The sequence below is a fragment of the Natrix helvetica genome (genome assembly GCF_964273705.1).
Source record: "Natrix helvetica genome assembly, chromosome: 2".
Classification (NCBI taxonomy): Eukaryota; Metazoa; Chordata; class Lepidosauria; order Squamata; family Natricidae; genus Natrix; species Natrix helvetica.
The window spans coordinates 124347162-124367152 of NC_138552.1; positions in this window are offsets into that span (position 1 = coordinate 124347162).

Genomic DNA, 19991 nt, shown 5'->3' on the forward strand with positions numbered 1-19991 from the left:
TTCTCTTATTTGTCTTTCAAAAAATAAAATATTATGAAGGCTTCTGTTTCTCTTTGCCATTCAGCATATTCTAGTCACTGATGATAGAAGTTGGAGTGATACTGAAAATTTCTGACTGGTGGTCTTTCCAAGTGGGTGTAAGTCAGAAAGTCCAGAGTTGATTAGAACATTCATTTTTTAAAAAATATTTTTTTTATTTATTCTTATAAAAATAAAGTCATACAAACATAATTTCAAACATATTGCCGTCACAGCGCAAGAAATCATAACGTTTAAATAACTAAACTTGACATTACCATCCTAATAATAGGCCTAATATTTAGCACCAACATTTACACTATATGCAGGCCAACTAGTCAGCGTACCTACATCATCAATTCTTGTTTGTCCTTTAATTTCTAATTAATATTATTTACCAGTATCTGATTTAAACATATATTATTGCTTCAGTTGTTATTATTCGGTTGTTCCCGTACCCAATTGTACCACCTCTTCCACGAGTTATAGAATTCTGAGTCCTTTTTTCCTTTAATTAATTTTGTTAGTCTATCCGATTCTGCGCATTCATTAATTTTATTTATTACTGCCCTATCCATTGGTATTTGATCGCTCTTCCATTCCTGGGCAAATGCCAATCTTGCCGCGATGATTATGTGCAACACCAAGAACCATATCTCAATGTTGATATCTGGGGGTTTGAGTCCTAACAGGAAGGTTTCAGGTTTCAAATCTAATTGATGTTGGGTGATTTCTATTAACCACTGCCTGATTTTTTTCCAGTATTTAATTGCCATTGGGCAGGTCCACCACTGATGGAAATAGGTTCCCTCTCTGTGACCACATTTCCAGCAATTAGGCATGATCCCAGGGAACATTCTGGCAAGTCTTGCCGGTGGTAGGTGCCACCGATATATCATTTTATATGTATTTTCCTTATACGAGGCTGCCATAGTCAATTTCATATTTTTAAACCAAATTTCTTCCCAACTTTGAAAGTCCAATGTGCGTCCTATATTCCGTCCCCAAGCAATCATGCAGTCTTTGACCACTTCTTCCCTACGTCCAATAGCAATAGATATCCGTAACACTTGGAAAGCATCCCTTTCTCTGTTCCAAAAAGAACCTTGTCCATTTCTTGTTTATAGGGATATATACCTTCAGTCTTCTGATCTTTTTTATACCTTGAGAATATCTGGGAATATGGCCACCAGTCGATATGGTACCCTTGCGAAGCTAGTGATTCCCTGGTCTTCAAATTCCCCTGTGAGTCTAAGATCTCTTCATATGTCAAGATCTTCTCCCCTCTGTATCGTGTTGGATAAACAAGGGCTTCCTGAGTAGAGATCCAGCATGGCACCTTCAAGTATAACTTCCTCCTCAACTTCTCCCAAGAGTGGCTCAAGGTCCTACGCACCAGATGATCGTTAAAGTGTTTGGGTCGCTCTGAACCGGGCCAAATATAATAGTGCCAACCATACTGTAGGCCCCAGCCTTCAATAGTCAGGAGCCGTGTTCTTCTCAGGGTCATCCATTCTTTAATCCAAATTAATAAAGCCGCCTGATAATAAAGCTGCCAATTGGGGAGACCAAATCCCCCTCTAATTCTAGGTTCCTGCATCATTTTCAGTTTGATTCTAGGTTTTTTACCTTGCCAAATAAATTTTGAGACGGCTCTATTAATTTCATCAAAGAATTTCTTTTCCAATCTTACAGGAGCCGATTGAAATAAAAATAACCATTTGGGGAGAGTACACATTTTAATAACTGCTATTCTCCCCATAAGGGAGAGTTGTAGGTTCTTCCATCTGCCGAAATCTTGGACCATCTGTTTGTAAAGGTGAACATAATTGTCCTCCTTTATGGAGCTACATCTCCCTGTCAGCCATATTCCTAAGTATTTGATTTTTTTAACGGACTTCAGACCCACTAGATGTTCAAGTTGATGGTTCTGTCTTGTGGTCATGTTTTTGACCAACATTTTGGTCTTATCTTCATTAAGGAGTAGACCTGCAACACTCCCAAATTCCCTAATTAGTTCTAACAAATGCGGTCCTGATTCCCTTGGTTCCTCTAGAATGAAGGCCAGATCATCAGCATAGGCTTGCACCTTAACCTCCTCCCGTCTAATCCTCTAGAACATTCATTTAGATTAGCAGAATTCTTTACAGTGGGGTTTTAAACAGCAGTGAAATCTAAACGCCTAATGAGGCCAACATCTGTAAATCACTGTCTATGAATTTAAAAAGAGTTTATAACTACAAGTGCCTTTGGAGAGCTGTTTCTTATTATGTCAAGACTAGAAAAAAGTGTTTTGATTCAGTCTTTGGCTCCCAGTCTGGAGTCATTGTTTTATTCAAGTGAACAAAGGAGACATGCATAAACATGAATCAGCACACTTCCAAATAAACGATCAAAGAAGTGGATTTTGTCTGTGTGGAGATTATCTGGATGCAAACAACTGATCATTTCTTGTCTTGACTTTCTATTCAGGGTTTCTCTGTCAATTTGAAAAGAAACAAGAGGGGGTAAAACAGGAGGAATGACAGAAATAGACTCATTGTAATAACAAGAGTCCTATGAGCATACAGTAATGGAATCCACGTGCTGTTTAAGTCAGCATTAAATCAGTATTAGCGCTACACCATTGTTGAAGGGCACTGGCTTTTCAACAGTACAGTACATACAAATGTAGCAGTGTGTTGTTGTAAAGGCAAATGATGTTCTGCTGCTGACACTTCAATTATATTGCTGCAATTGCTTGTATGATAGGAATTTTCTTCCAGCAGTTTGCTAGTGGTTTAGCTGGAGAATATATATGTAAATGCATATAGTACTGGAAATGTTCAAGTCATGCTGCACTGCTTTCTTTGGGATGCATATAATCTATTCTGCCTGGACGGGTGAAAGAATTATTAGCCTTGCAACAGAATTATTTTTTTCTTCCTCCTTATATTTCTCACTTGCAATCTGTTTTGTACCTATTTGCACAGTAATGTAGAACCAATGTCAGAAGAGGGGGAGAAATAATAGCTAGTGAAAATGTTTGGCATTATGTAAACACAATGACAATTAAGGCTTATTTAGATGTGAACTTTACTGGCTGGTTTCTGAGTGTTTCTAAAATGGTAAGGAGGTCTGCAACCACCTTATACTACATGATCAGCATGTTCCATTGCTTTTGGTGAATCAGAGGATCCAGGAAAAAGAGAAGATGGGCAGGCATCCAATACTATTACAAATCTAATCCAGCTCCTTTGTTTTCAATGAACTACTCGTTGAAGTATTTGCTATGCTTTATAGCAATTTATGCCTGTTTTTCTATATGTGTTCATATAGCTGCCTTTAATTGTGTACATGGCAGGTTTGGGTTGCTACCGGTTTGCCCGTAGCAGCTATGGGTTTGGGAGAACCCATAGCTAATATTATGGCCAGTTCAGAGAACCTCCAAATCCCTCCCCTGGCTGGCCCCACTTCTGCCACCCTACCACACCTCTCCCAGGAGTCTCCACATGGCCTGTTTTGGATGCAAGGTAAGTGCAGGGCCCGTGTGGAGGTTTAAGGGGGGGGGAGAGAAACCAGAGCCTGGGGGAGACAGTTTTCACCCTCCCAGAGGCTTGAGGAAAGCCTCCGAAGCATGGGAAAGATGGAAATGCCCCCCGCCCCATGGTGCAGGAGGCACAGTAGGCCACACCCACCATGGCCATGCCCACCCAGCAACCGAGCAGAGAACCCATTGCTGAAATATTTGAAGCCCACCCTGGTTCATGGGGGGTGGTAATGCATTGAAGAAAGATCTTTGCAGATCTTTTGTCCCATTTTCCTAGGTCCTAGATTGGGCAATCTGTGTCACAATTCTTCTCCTTTCATTGATAGAAGTAAATAGATAAGCAAATAGAAGACACTGTCTAGACTACTGGGTGTGTCTAGTCTAACAAAGAGAAGGACTAGGAGTGACATGTTTGGAGTCTTCCAATATTTGAAAGGCTATCACAAAGAAGAGAGGTCAACCTATTCTCCAAAGCTCCTGAGGGCAGGACAAGATGTAAAGGATGGAAACTTTTCAAGAAGAGAACCAACCTAGAAATAAGGAGAAATTTCCTGACAGTGAGAACAATGAATCAATGGAATGGCTTGTCTCCATTGGCCTATGGATCAGGGGTGGGTTCCTGCTGCTGCTACTGCCGGTTTGCTCAGGAATTCGCCTGCGCTTGATGCGCACGACACGTGCATGTACAGTACTAAAAAAGCTTCTGCACATGCGCAGAAGCAAAAAACAAGATGGTGCCACCTATAGCACCACCGAGAGAACCAGTTCAGGGGCATGGCAGGCTGAGTTACTACCTACTGAGCCAAACCGGTCCGAACTGGTAGGAACCCACCTCTGCTGTGGATGTTCCAAAACTGGAGGGTTTTAAGATAAGATTGGACAGCCATTTGTCCAGAATGGTATGGGGTCTCCGGCTTGGGCAGGAGGTTGGACTAGAAGATCTCCAAAGTCTCTTCCAACTCTGTTATTCTCTATTCAACTAGGATATCCCTCTGAATATTCCTCTTTTCTGTCATGAAGACTACATATTGCTATATTTTTTTCTTTAGGGCAGATAATATAACTGATAAAGTCTTATAAGAAGTAAATAATGGGAAGTTAAGGAAAGAGCATCTTCAAGGATATGGAAGAAACTCCATGCATAGTAGAGAACTAGAAATTTTATCATAATTTGAATATTGTTCAGTGATGCTCTCGTTGTTCATGCTGGTGAATTTCAGATGTTTCAAATCTCATTCTTTACCAAAGAAAAAGACACTGTTGAAATTGACTGATTGAGTAAAGTATGACTTTAGTCTAAAGAAGATGGGGTGGGAGTTAATTCAATGCAATTTTGAATGGTCTTCATTTGTTAGCTTAACCAATTTCAGTGTCTGATCATAGATAGAACCATTTCTTCAAGCAAAAAGTGTTTTGGAACTATTTGTTGGACCAATAGTGCTAGAAGAGTAGCAACATACTTTACTCAGTCAATTTCAACAGTGCTTTTTTTTTGGTAAAGAATGAGATTTGAAACATCTGGAATTCACCCAGCATGAACCATGATAGCTTCATTGAAGTACATTCAAATTTTGGTAAATATTCTCTACTTGGCATGAATCTGTACAAGATACAGTGAAACTGTCATAGAAATGGATGCATTTAATTGACATGATATGATAGATATGCAGTTCTGTATGACATGCACATTTCCTCCTAATTCTGCTCCATCAAATGACACTGGTGTCCAGAAGTTCAGAGCAAGCCAGGCAGATTTAACCACATGACAGACACAAAGGGAAGTCTTAAGCCACCCACGCAATTGCTTGGGGAAATATGCCAAGAAGCTAGATCTTCCAGGCAACGAAAAATAGCTTACATCTGGATCCTGTGTTTTGAAGCCCAGGTTTCAAGGAATGGGAAGAGTGGAGAATGTGCTCTCCATAGACCAGATTGCATTTTGACTTAAAATATGTAGGAAAGATGTTTATTATAGTAATAATTCGTTTCTCTTTACAGATAGAGTAAATAATCTTTTTGTCACAGTAAAAGAAAATTCAAGGCCTTTCTTCTAGAAATTCTAGTATAAAAACATTCAAACTTACTGGTTTTATTTTATTTAATATTAAAGTTCATTCTTCATCTTAATCCAGAACAGATTAAATTGATTTCCTGAAATGAAGGCAGGTAGTCATATGGTAGTTCCATGTGTCAAATTGATTTATTTCTATATTGAACCTGAATCTTTCATAAAAAAGGGACATATGACATTTTAAAATGACACTCACAAAATGATAAATTTGTTTATTTATTTGTTTGTTCAATCTCTATGGCTATCTCAGTCAATGAGTCTGAGTGTCTTATAATACAAAAATATATTACAATTAAAAATAAATAAAAACATTTAAAAGAATAAAACCTGTAAAAACATCCAATTCAACATATACAAGAGCGAGATATTTCACCAGCTAGCAATAAAACCAGGAAATGGGGCCCTCGGCATATTCACTGCACCAGTTTTCACCGTGATCAGGAACCACAAGTCCAAGAGGACCCCCACATTGTGCACCAGATCTGTTTTGGACAATGGAACCTTGTCCAGGTAACTAAGATTTCAAGTTCCTAAACAGGATCTATCCTTTGGCCTATAATTATTAAGAACTAAGTCTAGAAGCAGTCCCCCGAACTGCTACATTTTGAAACTGTTTAGCTCTGCTATTGCAAAAAATACAGTTCATACTTATAAGACACACTGTATTAACTAAAATTCATCCAATAATATAAGTATAATGGTTAAGGCACCTGGCTAGAAACTGGGAGACTTTTCTGATCCAAATTCTAATCCCTTTTAGGCATGAAGCCAACTGGGTGACCTTGGCCAGTCTTTTTTTGTCCTTGAAGACGGCAGTAGAAAATCACTTCTGAAATCTTGCCAAGAAAATTGCAGAGACTACTGCAGGAAGTCACCAGGAATCAATACTGAGCATAATGTTAATAAGATACATGATATAGCTACCTTCCTTCACAAAATCCAGTTAATGGAAGCAGAATCCACCTGGAATGTATCCTTCCTTGATTTAATATTCTTTTTAAGGAAAGTACTTTTTTGTCTTTGATATAATGTAAGAGTCTTGTTGGCACAATGCTTAAGTGCTGTATTGCAGGCAAACTCTGCCCATAATCTGGAGTTGGATCCTGATAGTGCTCAAGATTGATCCATCCTTCCATCCTTCTGATTGATAACATGAGGACCCAAATTGTTGGTGTCAACATGCTGGCATTAGTAACTGCTCAGAAAGTGCAGTAAAAAACTATGGAGTGGTATATAAGTGTTGATATTATTTGGTATGATGTTGTACAACATTATTTCTAATACCAGGGGGCTTTACTTTGCACTCAATAACAGAATCTTGAAAATCTAATTGTGCTGAACCTCTTCCCCTTTCTTATTCTCATGTCAATTTAGGGGTGTCTGTCTGAACTTCATCCAGCTATTTTCTGTTTGTTGTGGATATAAAATACATTTTTTCTTGTTGCTTGTTCTTGTACGTATATCTCCATCAAGGTTTATCTTCCCTCCTCTCTGTGGCATTTAATATTCCACCAATAGTTGTTACATGTGAATTTAGCTCCAATTTAAGTTTTGATTTCTTATTTAGTCAGATTAATGGCTTGAACATCACCAGTACACAGGGGCATTTGGTAGTCTCCAGATAGGTAGTACAAACCTGTGTAGTGAGCAACATCGCACATTGAGATTCAAAAACAATAAAACCTATTTGGTTTCTTTAAGTAAAACGTTCAACATTTCTTTCACACATACCCAAACGTTTTTACACAACATACCTATCACTCTACCATCAGGCTGACCAGGGAATTAACCAGGATTTGAGTCCTCATTTTACCAACCTTGGAAAGGATGGAAGATTGAGTCAACCTTGAGCCCATCAGGTTCGAAATCCAGACTGTGGGCAGAATTGGCCTGCAATACTGCATTCTAACTATTGCACCACCATGGTTAAAGATTTGACCCATAAACGTCTATGTCCTATAATAAACATACTCTTTTTTATCAGCTAATGTTTATCTGATAAATGATCAGATAAGCTTTTAGAACTTAGCTGCCTATGAGGAAAGAACAATTCCTAGTGGGACTTGAATGGAGGAATAATTGCATACAAAGCCTGCATATGATTTTTCCATGGGGTTTTGACTTAGTACATCTCAACTTTAATGGGATAAATGACAAGAGGTAGTCCTTATTTGCATGGCTGAAGTTACCAAGCTAGAGGGATACCCCATAGATTTCCAGTGACACCAGGGGTGAAATCCACTTACTTTTGCTACCGGTTCACTAGCAATGTGAGCACATGTTCACATTGCAGGAAATCCTGCTTTCGATAAATCGTGTATCACAGCTGATCGTCGGAAAAACCGGTTCACCCGAACTGGTTTCAATTTTTTTACTACTGGTTTGGTTAACCAGTAGCATTTTACTGGTTCATGTGAACCGGTCCGAACTGGTAGCATTTCACCCCTGAGTGACACTGAATACCAGCATTAGAGAATCATCATCATCTTGAGTAGCTGAAATGTAATTCTTAGACCAGTATGAGAATTCCTATTAGGAAAATGCCAGTAATCATAACAAAATGAAACAGAAGTAAGGTAGAACTCTTTTGAATGAAGAAAAAAAAATTTCTAAGGAAGTTAAATGTGTTTAAAGCTTGTGTGCTGAGATGGTAGAAGACATTTTGAGCGTATACAAATCTAGTCACAAAGAGAGTTTTAAAAATCTGCATTTAATTACAGATGTAAAATAATCAGAAGACTAAACAAACATTAAAAAAAGTAAATTGCTGGGTTGTCTCGGACATCTCTCTTTTGAAATGCTCATAGAGGATTAAACTATGAGTCAAATTTTTCTTCAATAAAGTGTCTTGTTACTTGCTATTCTACATTTCCTACCCATGCCAGAAAAAATGGTCATTGAGGAGCACTGGGTCTTCTCCAAAAGAGGGCTTTGTTTTAATCATCCCCACTGAAGAATAATACACAGATCATTTCCCTGTGAAGATAAAATTAACTCCCAATCAGCATTTTATGCCCCCCCCCAACTTTGAGGCATTATTTATTGTTCCTTTGCTAACTTTTACTCGTTTAACCCAATTGTCACATTTCATTTCAGCAGTGTTCTTTTCTTAAAAAATAAAACAAAATTAACATCAACCATGAAGACCTGCATTTGCTCCCTTCCTCTTCCTTTTACTATTTTTGTATTTTCCCCTGTAAACACTGAGTCAGTCCCAACCAGGGGGAACGGTCGGCTGTCCATTTGAAATGGGTCTGCTGTTGTCTTTTAAATCTCTTTAGAAATCCTTTGGCCTGGGCCAAAATAAGGTCTAGAGCAGAATGTTTCCTTTCTGGGAGACTAAACGCAGAAGAAGGTGCCAGTAGGTGGTCATAGTTCAGAGGCTTCAAAATGCAGATTAAGCTCAGCCAGCTCTTGCCAAGCCTTTTTCAACTCTGTTGAAGCCCAAAGTAAATTCACACCTCCTCATTTCTGTACTATTAATCAATCAATTCAAGAAACTACAGTCTGTGGTGGGTTTGGGTTAGTAGTTCGTCTGTTTGCTTCTGCTAATGTACAGAATGAATGTTTTCATAAAGTTTAAAATTAATTTTGTTTCCTCCACCTATACTTTTAATTTTTTTTCCAAGAATGCAACTATGACTATCTGTTGTCTAGGAAGACATAAATTTAAAAGTTAAAACAACAGCATATTGCACTATTTATTTACATTTAAAATCAAAATAGCAATCTAAAAAAATAATAAGAGGAAACTGTGAAGCCAGCTTGGTATAAATGTACAATAAAAATATCTTTTTTTTTCATTTGGCTCTATGAAAGTTCCTAAATATAAGCCAACATTCCTTTCCTGTACAAAGTCAAGTTTCTGTTTAATAGAGTTCTTTTCTCTCCAAAATGAAATTGTTTTGCATAGGAAGTGAGAATAGCTAAGTTCAAAGATGAACAAAATGAGCTAGAAAACTATTTTCTATTTATTGCTAATAAATTAAACCAGGCCATGTAATGGAAATGAGTTTGATAACATTGTTACGTTTGATAATGCATGTCAGTGATAATGACTAGCACTCAGCCAATGCTAGTCTTCGAATACACCAAACATAATTTCCTAGGGTTATTCTCAAATACAAGAGGATTCCAACTCTTAGCCAGCTAATCCTTATCTTACCAGTTACTGTGAATTGGCATGGCTAGGTCTGTATATTTGCATGTGAAGAGTTTATCAAAAACATTAGCTCCCTATCCTGTGCATTTACTTCTTTCACCATCACCCTTACTCCCCCCCCCCCCCAATACTTTTCACAGTATGGTTGCTATTAATGCTTTGTGCAACAGAGTCCTCTTTAGGCTTCAGGAAAGATGTCTCTCTGCCTATGAGCTGAAAGAAATTGCTGTAATCATAGAACTGAGTTGACCAGGTAAACTGGTGGTCTAAAAGTTGAAAATGTTGTACTGAAAGCTATCATCTATCTATCTATCTGTCTGTCTGTCCGTCCGTCCGTCCGTCCGTCCATCCATCCATCTATCTATCTATCTATCTATGATGTGTGTGTGTGTGTGTGAGAGAGAGAGAGAGAGACAGACAGACAGACAGAGACAGAGAGAAGGCAATGGCAAATCAATTCTGTATTGTTGCCAAGAAAATTATAGGAGTATGGCCATGAACTCAGCATGAGTCAAGCAGGAAAGGAAGCTTACAGAACAAACTGGTATGTTGATCAATCACTGCTTGGTAATTGGTTATGTTCTCTTGGCTGCCATTTTGAGGAATGGAATGTTCTGAAATCCCAAATGTACAGTGGGGCAAAAAAGTATTTAGTCAGCCACCAATTGTGCAAGTTCTCCCACTTAAAAAGATGAGAGAGGCCTGTAATTGGCATCATAGGTAGACCTCAACTATGAGAGACAAAATGTAACCCCCCCCCCCAAACAATCACATTGGCTGATTTGGAAAGAATTTATTTGCAAATTATGGTGGAAAATAAGTATTTGGTCAATATCAAAAGTTCATCTCAATACTTTGTTATATATCCTTTGTTAGCAATGACAGAGGTCAAACATTTCCTGTAAGTCTTCACAAGGTTGGCACACACTGTTGCTGGTAGGTTGGCCCATTCCTCCATGCAGATCTCCTCTAGAGCAGTGATGTTTTCGGTCTGTCGCTGGGCAACATGGACTTTCAACTCCCTCCAAAGGTTTTCTATGGGGTTGAGATCTGAAGACTGGCTAGGCCACTCCAGGACCTTGAAATGCTTCTTACAAAGCCACTCCTTCATTGCCCGGGCAGTATGTTTGGGATCATTGTCATGTTGAAAGACCCAGCCAGGTTTCATCTTCAATGCCCTTGCTGATGGAAGGAGGTTTGCACTCAAAATCTCATGATACATGGCCCCATTCATTCTGTCCAGTACACGGATCAGTCATCCTGGTCCCTTTGCAGAGAAACAGCCCCAAAGTATGATGTTGCCACCCGCATGCTTCACAGTAGGCATGGTGTTCTTTGGATGCAACTCAGCATTCTCTCTCCTCCAAACACGACGAGTTGTGTTTCTACTAAACAGTTCTATTTTGGTTTCATCTGACCATATGACATTCTCCCAATCTTCTTCTGGATCATCCAAATGCTCTCTAGCAAACTTCAGACAGGCCTGGACATGTACTGGCTTAAGCAAGGGGACACGTCTGGCACTGCAGGATCTGAGTCCCTGGCGGCGTAGTGTGTTACTGATGGTAGCCTTTGTAACGTTGGTCCCAGCTCTCTGCAGGTCATTCACTAGGTCCCCCCGTGTGGTCCTGGGATTTTTGCTCACCGTTCTTGTGATCATTTTGACCCCATGGGGTGAGATCTTGCATGGAGCCCCAGATCGAGGGAGATTATCAGTGGTCTTGTATGTCTTCCATTTTCTAATTATTGCTCCCACAGTTGATTTGTTCACACCAAGCTGCTTGCCTATTGCAGATTCAGTCTTCCCAGCCTGGTGCAAGTCTACAATTTCGTTTCTGGTGTCCTTCGACAGCTCTTTAGTCCTCACCATAGTGGAGTTTGGAGTGTGACTGTTTGAGGTTGTGGACAGGTGTCTTTTATACTGATAACAAGTTCAAACAGGTGCCATTGATACAGGTAATGAGTGCAGGACAGAGGAGGCTCTTAAAGAAGAAGGTACAGGTCTGTGAGAGCCAGAAATCTTGCTTTTTTGTAGGTGACCAAATACTTATTTTCCACCATAATTTGCAAATAAATTCTTTCCAAATCAGCCAATGTGATTGATTGGTTTTTTTTTTAACATTTTGTCTCTCATAGTTGAGGTCTACCTATGATGCCAATTACAGGCCTCTCTCATCTTTTTAAGTGGGAGAACTTGCACAATTGGTGGCTGACTAAATACTTTTTTGCCCCACTGTACCCCTTAGCTGCAAAATGCTAATATATGAGAAGTAAATTATGGTGTGAGAAAAGCATGTTGCTTAGGTTTAAAGATATATTTTCGATAATTAAAAATTTGTGAGATCTGGAAAAGATAGCAGTGAGAGGCAAGGAGAGCAAGAGCTTAACAAGAGAGTAGGAAGAAGGCTCCTGACATTTTCTAATCAGCCATAATGGGGGGGGAGGGGGAATCCCTAATAGATGAATTCCATAGTGCTCAAATTATAATTAAGAGGGAAAATAGAATGAGGAGGACATAGAAAACCAAGAAAAAAGTCAAGGAAATGATTAGTCCACTAGTGGGAGAAAGTAGCAAGAAGGTGACAAGCAACAGAGAGAAAGAAGAACTACTTAACTCATTTTTTTGCATCCACTAAAGGGAAAAAATAGTCTGATCAAAAACAGTACCATAAAAAACAGATTAGAAATTCAAGTTAAAATAGACAAGAAAATGGTAAATGAGCACCCTAGATGAGTTTAAATCACCAGGACCAGATGGATTACACCCAAGGTTCTGAAGGAACTGGTAGATGTGATCTCAGAACCACTGAACTATATCTTCCAAAGATCCTGGAGCACCAGGGAACTACCAGAGGACTGGAAAAGAGCTGATGTAATTCCCATCTTCAAAAAAGAAAGAAAAATAGATCCAGGAAACTATAAATTTATCAACCTGGGAACTGGGAACATTCTGGAAAAGATTATCAAGCAATGAATCAGTGAACACCTTGAAGAAAACAAAGTCATAACCAAAAGCCAACATGGGTTTGCCAAAAACAGATCATGCCAGACAAATCTTATTGCATTCTTAGACAAGTGACAAAATTACTGGACCAGTGGATATAATTTACTTGGATTTCAGCAACGCATTTGACAAAGTAGACCACAATCTACTACTTTATAAGATAGAAAAATGCGGGTTAGACAACATCACCACCAGATGGATTCATAACTGGCTGACCAACTGCACTCAAAGAGTAGTCGCTTCTGCCTCTCTCCCTGCTCTACTGCCCTGTGTACCCAAGCTGGCTGGTTGCTCCTACCATTCCCCCTGCACCTGCCGCTGCTCTTCTGGGGCCTTGTTTCCTCCCCCCCTCCATGAACCACTTCAGACTCAGGCCAAATTATGTGGAGGGAAGGGGATGGTAAAGAAGAGATGGTGGCTGGGTGCACAAGGATTCACAACTCTTCTTTTTCTCCCTCCGGCATTGAACCCAGCTGACTTGCTTGCCCCCAAGCATGCTTTCCTGCCCTGTTTGTTTTCATTTAGCTGGCTGGGGAGAAGAGGAGCAAGAGCTGGCAGGCCTGAAAGTGGTTGGGGGAGGGGTGAACTTGCCCAGTGCTGCATTCCTGAATGGGAAGGGACGGCTGGCTTTCACAAGTGGAGAGGGATCCCTTCCCTCAATCCTAACTAACTGGCATGCCTTTCTCCCATTTTAAAAGAAGCAAAAATCAGAGAATGATCTCCTGATCACCCTTGAGGATCACATTGTTATCAATGCATGGAAGGGGAGTGGGGAGTGGGAGGCAGGAGGAAACAAAGGCTTTCCTTGTCACGATTTCCTGGAAGAAAAGTAAAGTAACAAAAGGGACCCCCAGAAACCTTAAGAGAGGAAAAGCAGCAAGGCAAGAGAGAGATCCTTCCTGGGTTCCCCAGTATTTTCCCGGAGACTTGCTTTAGAGGCATCAGGAATGCTATGCTGGGCAAGTTCTCCTCCACCTATTGCAGGCTTGCCCTCTCTTGCTTCTCTTCTTCCCAACCTAACTGTGGACCTTTTGCTCCTTGGATGCCTCGAGCCCGAGAAACTGAAGAGAAAGACAGGTTCCCTTCCCGGAGGAAGAATGTGCTCTGGATCCTCTGCAGGTGACTTCCTCTCTCTAGCTTTCAAGGATTCTGCCTGTATTGGGAGTTCAGGCAAGTTTCATTCTGCCACCTTTGCACCCAAGGGGAAGTGAAGCATCCAGGCTACTTTCACTTTGGGCCAGTCCAACAGAGGCACCCATTTAGTTTAAGAACTGGGTGTAAGGCCCAAGCGGAATGTGAAGAGGGGATTTCTAGTGGGGTATGGAAGAGAGAGAGAGAGAGAGAGAGGCTCATTGGGCTTCTTCCACCTCGTGTGGAGTGGGAGTTGCAGTCAGTGGAGTTGGTTCTTCAACTGCAGGAACTCTCTTGTAAAGACAGAGGCAGGGATTTGTTTTCTCTGCTGAGGCCAAAGTGAAAGCACAAAAGCCAGCCTGGAAGTGATGAATTTCCCTGCCTTTTCCTGCTCTTTCTGGGCCTGGCAAAAGTGGGGATTGATTTTTTTCTTCTTCTGCCCCTTTGCCACAGGTAACTCACAGTTTTATTTGGGAGTGAGGGGAATGCAAAGGGAGGAAGAGTAAATTAAGAAACTTAAAGCAACTGGTCAAGCTGGGGATTAAGGGGTGGCGGCATTTCTCCTCAGCATCCCGACCAAAAGCAGCAGCATGAGAACTGCCCTCACTCCTGCCAGATCTGCTGCTCCTGTCCCTTGCCCTGCAGCTGCTGCTCTTCTGGGGCACCTGAGCCAGCCAGGTGTTTTGGACTGCGGACGTGAGTCAGTGCCATGGGTTAGAGGGCCAGGGCCACACACGAAGCCCGCTTGGGCAGGGAGGGAAGGAAGTCCCGGCCCGCCCATCCTAGCCGACAGCTCTCTCCCCTAGGAAGCAACCACTGGGATTACCTCTCCGCGTATTTGGGCATGCAAGCTGGTCTTCATGCATGACCAGGTGGCCAGCGTGCATGTGCATGGTGAAAACTGGAAGATCATCTTCCTGGCATGTGCATGTGCACTGGGCAGCTGCTATTTCAATTTTTGGCGTTCCTGGGCCAGCTGGCTGGCTCATCAGAACCCAGAAGAGCAATGGCGATAGCTCCGCATGCCCGGAGAGATGGTTCTGCATGCCACTTCCGGCACATGTGCCATAGGTTCACCATCATGGGTATAGAGTTTCCTGCCTGAGCAGAGAGTTGGACTAGAAGGTCTCCAAGGTCCCTTCTTCTATTCTATTCTATATAATTTATTTTTTCTAAAGCCATCCCCTCTGGTGCACTACTTTTGATCATCTCCTGTTACTCATTGTTCAATGAGTTGCCAGTGATGATAGCTAGATCAGTAAGAAACACTTTAAGAGATTCAGAGGAAAACACTAGGAAAGAACATAACTGAAATTGAAAATTGAAATTGAAAACAGGAAAGCTGTAAGATGGAAAAGAATGCTGCTTTTTCCTTTTCCCATGCCAAAATGATTGATAAGCAACATAACTGAAATGTGTTTTAAAATATTCAAGTTACAAAATAAGATCTTTATGTTCTGGATTGAAATTAAGAAAATATACAGCCAGGGAAGTTATGAATACCGCACTGTCCCTCAAGCCAACATCAGCAATCAGATACCTAGAATAGAAGATAGGTATTTCATAAATACTTGAGGGCAAAGGACCGACATGTTGCTTATACAAGTAACAGCAGTTTGTTCTGCCTCAAAGATTTAGATAGGCAATACAGCAATTATAGATGAATCCCTCTGAAATTCTCTTCCTTCCCCCTTCTGTTCTCCTTGGCTAAAGGATGCTTAACTGGCTGAACAATCACAAATTTTGGAGAATGTGCACTTAACCACCAATGGGCTGCACAAACACAGTGGCAAATCTTCTTAGATTGGACAATATTTTATTCTTGATAGGGTACTTTCCCATTTAGAATAACAGTAAAAAACATTTTACAACATTTTCATAATTTTGGTTAATTGCTTTAATCATTTTTATTTACATGACTTTGTTCAGTTTTTTTAAACTTGTGAGCTACCCAGAGTCACATTACTGAGTTGGGCAGCTATATAAATTAAAATAAATAAATAAATATGGTGCAGCATGAAAAATAAAAAAATAAAAATAAAAAAAACTTTTAAAAATATATTATTTATGTTGATTGGCTGATGTCAGCTCTGCCCTGACTATTTGTTTGGGCAGAGATTTTGGTGGAGAAAGTACGAAAGAGAGTAATTTTAAAAAGCATATGCTCTATGGTTTTAAATTTGCTTTTAACATAGTTTTATATGTTTTGTTGTTTTCATTTGTATTTCATTTATTGTTTTAGATGCTGTTTTTAACTGTTGTGAACCACCCAGAGTCACATATATGAGATGGTGGCTATATAAAATGAATGAATGAATGAATTTCCATTCTGACATGGAGGTGATTCTGTCTAAACTCAGCTAAGTGACAGCCAATTAGAATAGGGTAGAACAAATAGAAATTGCCACATTGTTAGAATGATGAAGATGTTGGCTTGATTTATTCATTTATTTATTCATTAAGGATATTATAAGTTTAGAAAGCCCACCCATGTCACCCATAGAGTGATTCCTGATCTTGATGGATTGCTGTTATCTGGCATTGAGTTTCAGGGAAGGTGAGAGCAGAAAGTAATCAAAAATAAATCTAAACAAATGGGTATGAATAAAATTGTGATTTAAAGATTAACCTAAAAGAAATTGTTACAGCTTTTTTGGTAAAATAAAAAGAGAGAGAGAAAGTTTACAGCTTGATCAGGAAATCATTGTTTTTGGAACTGAAACTTCAGAATTCGCTAGACCTATCAGAGTTTTAGGACCTTGTTACACGAAAGTTTATAATTTGCTTCTAAACCATTTATATCATATGGTACTCTGTCCAATATTCAGTTGCTAAAATCCAGAATATACTAATCCAACAGAGATGTCAATATTGCAGTGTTTGTTCAAGCACAGATAGTAAAGATGTGTGGTTTCTGACCAAAAGAGGAAAGCTACATTGGTAGACCTTTTTCCCATCTGTTTTCTGATTATTTTTTCATTCAGAATCTGTTGAAAGAAACATTCTTTTGCAATTTTGTCTAGGTCATCAACATAGTGACTCTAGTAAGGCTTGAATTAGCAGCTAAATGTATTAATTCAGGGCACCCCACTCCCCCCCAAAAAGTTTCATCACAGTTTTTTCCTCTAGTTGACCTCTTGTTTAAGTTCTGCCATATCTATGCTAATCATTGCCTATGAAAGCCTTCACATTATGACAATGAATAAAGGTATGGATAAGACCTTAGGCTGCATTCCAAAGGGAAGGGGCAAATATTTGAAAGCTTATCTGTAGATTATGATCACGGTATCTGTAAATAGAGCTTTTATCATTAGAAGTAATAATAAATGCACAATAATGATAATAAATGCACCAATTAGTACTGCATAGATGAGACTGAGAATTAAATTATTTGAAATTTTCAATTCTTTCAGTTCAGTCTTTCAATTCTCTTAATAAAATCAAATTCCTAATATATACTACAGTTTCAAAACAAACAAACAATGTAGCTAATTACACTGAACTAGAACAGATCTGGCAAGGCAATATGATATTGTTACACATTTATAATAGCAGCTAAGAGACTCTCTTCCTTTCAATAACTAAAACTGACATTGATTATTTTATATGCACTATGAAGTTAATATACACTTCTTGGTGTTTTGAGAACAATCAGCATAGCCTCAGAATATTCAGTTAACTAGCCCCATTGTGGAAAGTTGACATTGAAATTTCTTTGTTTATAGTGCAGAGTTAAGTTCTTTCCATCAGTAAGTTTCCTGAGTATTATGAGTCAGTTCCTCTTACATCTGGAATAGTTGAAAATGTAGGGTCAACCACTTGGTAATTTTTTGATATGGTGTCAAGATCTCTGGCTTCAGAAATGAAATAATATTGGCTATAAAAATCATCAAGGTTTCTTTAAAACAATGTTTTTAGCAAGTTTTCTATAAAATCGTGTTGCATTACTTCTCAAAATTCTACATTATTTTTTTCAAGAATTCTGAAAATAGCAATAACACTAGCACTTAGACTTATATACCACTTCAGGGTGCTTTACAGCCCTCTCTAAGTGATTTACAGAGTCAGCATATAGTCTCCAGCAATCTAGGTCCTCATTTTACTGGCCCCAGAAGGATGGAAGATTGAATCTACCTTGAGCTGGGGATCAAACTCTTAGCGGTGAGCTGAATTAGGCTGCAATATTACATTCTAACCACTGGGCCACCATTGTTCTTTTATGTTAGATGTAAACATCTAAAATAACTTGTGTGAAGTTACATGCAGTAGTTTATAAATGTGTTGTACAGGAACAATTTTGAACAGACCTTCTCCATTATTATTTTGTTACTAGGAATGTCATTTTTTCAACATTACACAGGTTGTGGTTGTTGTTGTTAGTTCTGAAATCATGTCTGACCCATCATGACCCTATGGACAACATTCCTCCAGGCCTTCCTGTCCTCTACCATCCTCTGGAATCCATTTAAGCTCACGCCTACTGCTTCAGTGACTCCATCCAGCCACCCCATTCTCTATCATCCCCTTCTTCTTTTGCCCTCAATCTTTCCCAGCATTAGTCTCTTCTCCAGGTGGCCAAAGTATTCGAGTTTCATCTTCAGGATCTGGCCTTCTAAAGAGCAGTCAGGGTTGATCTCCTCTAGGACTGACCGGATTGATCGCCTTGCTGTACAACACAGGTAGTCTAGTATATAATCAAACTACTTCACACTTAATGCTAAATTATGATTATTAAATCATGATTTGTAGAATAACAGTCACTTGCGTTCATCCAATATGCTTGGTAATTAACCATTATGTACCTAATCCATTCTGGCAAAAGCAAAGCTATTTATTTACTTCATCCAATATGTAGACTAGGCTACCCAGAAGATGTACAGTACTTCTAGGTTTCAGAAACTGCTTGTGAACTTGATATTTTGTATAATGCTTTTAAAGCATGTTGGTAAAGGCTTGTGGATGGAGCTCTTGTGTTTTTCTGCAGTGCTCAATTAAATCATAGTCCTTTTTGTCTTTTCCTCAAAAGCCAATGACAATTGGATGGGAGCTCATCATACAAAGCTGATTTATGATGCCAGAAATTAAAGGGCTACACCATCAAGGATTCTGGGAAGGAATAATTTTTAGAGAAAGATCAAGTTTTTGAACTTGGACAGGTTATTCTCCTAGGTCTCTAACGGAAGATAGAATTTATACCAGCTCAATAGAGAAGTTAATATTTTATTTGAAAGAAAAGCGGTACCAAGGGATTGGAATGAAGTAAATGCAATCCTGCTCTGAGACAAGGATGAGCATGATGTCAAGGACTTGAAGATAAGCAGTAAAGTTTACTTTTGACAGTAGGGAAGGTCTTGGAGTCATTAGTGAAAGATGAGATCACAAGACATCTGGAAAAATGAGCTGATACAAAGTAGTTGGTATGGGGTTTGGAAGCAGAAATTTTATTTGACAAATCTGATGGAAATTTCTGAGGACGTAAGAAGAAAATCAACAAGGTTAATATATTGAGAGCAATCTCCTCAGGTTTCACAAAGATATTCAGCAAGCTAAGAGAAAGCAAACAGATACATAGTAATATTTCATTGTGCTGGAAAAGGTTGGTTCACAATGAATTAGGGAAGCATAAAGTAGTTAACAGTTTTCAATGGTCATGCATAATGGACCAGGTGGTGGTGGTATATTATCCTGTTATTATTATTCAACCATTATTATTAAGTCTTGCTAGTAATCAGCAATACACACACACACACACACACACACACACACACACACACACACACACAAATATATATATTTAAAAGGCATTCCATCCAGGTGGGCATTGAGAAAGAAAAAAAATTAAAATTGAATTGGGTATTAACTGAATCTCATAAACCTATGAGCCATGGTGGCGCAGTGGTTAAGGTACAGCACTGCAGGCTACTGCTGCTGACTACCAGCTGCCTACAATTTGGCAATTCAAATCTCACCCGGTTCATGGTTGACTCAGCCTTCCATCCCTCTGAGGTAAGTAAAATGAGGACCCAGATTTTTTTTTGGGGGGGGGGGAATATGCTGACTCTGTAAACTCCTTAGA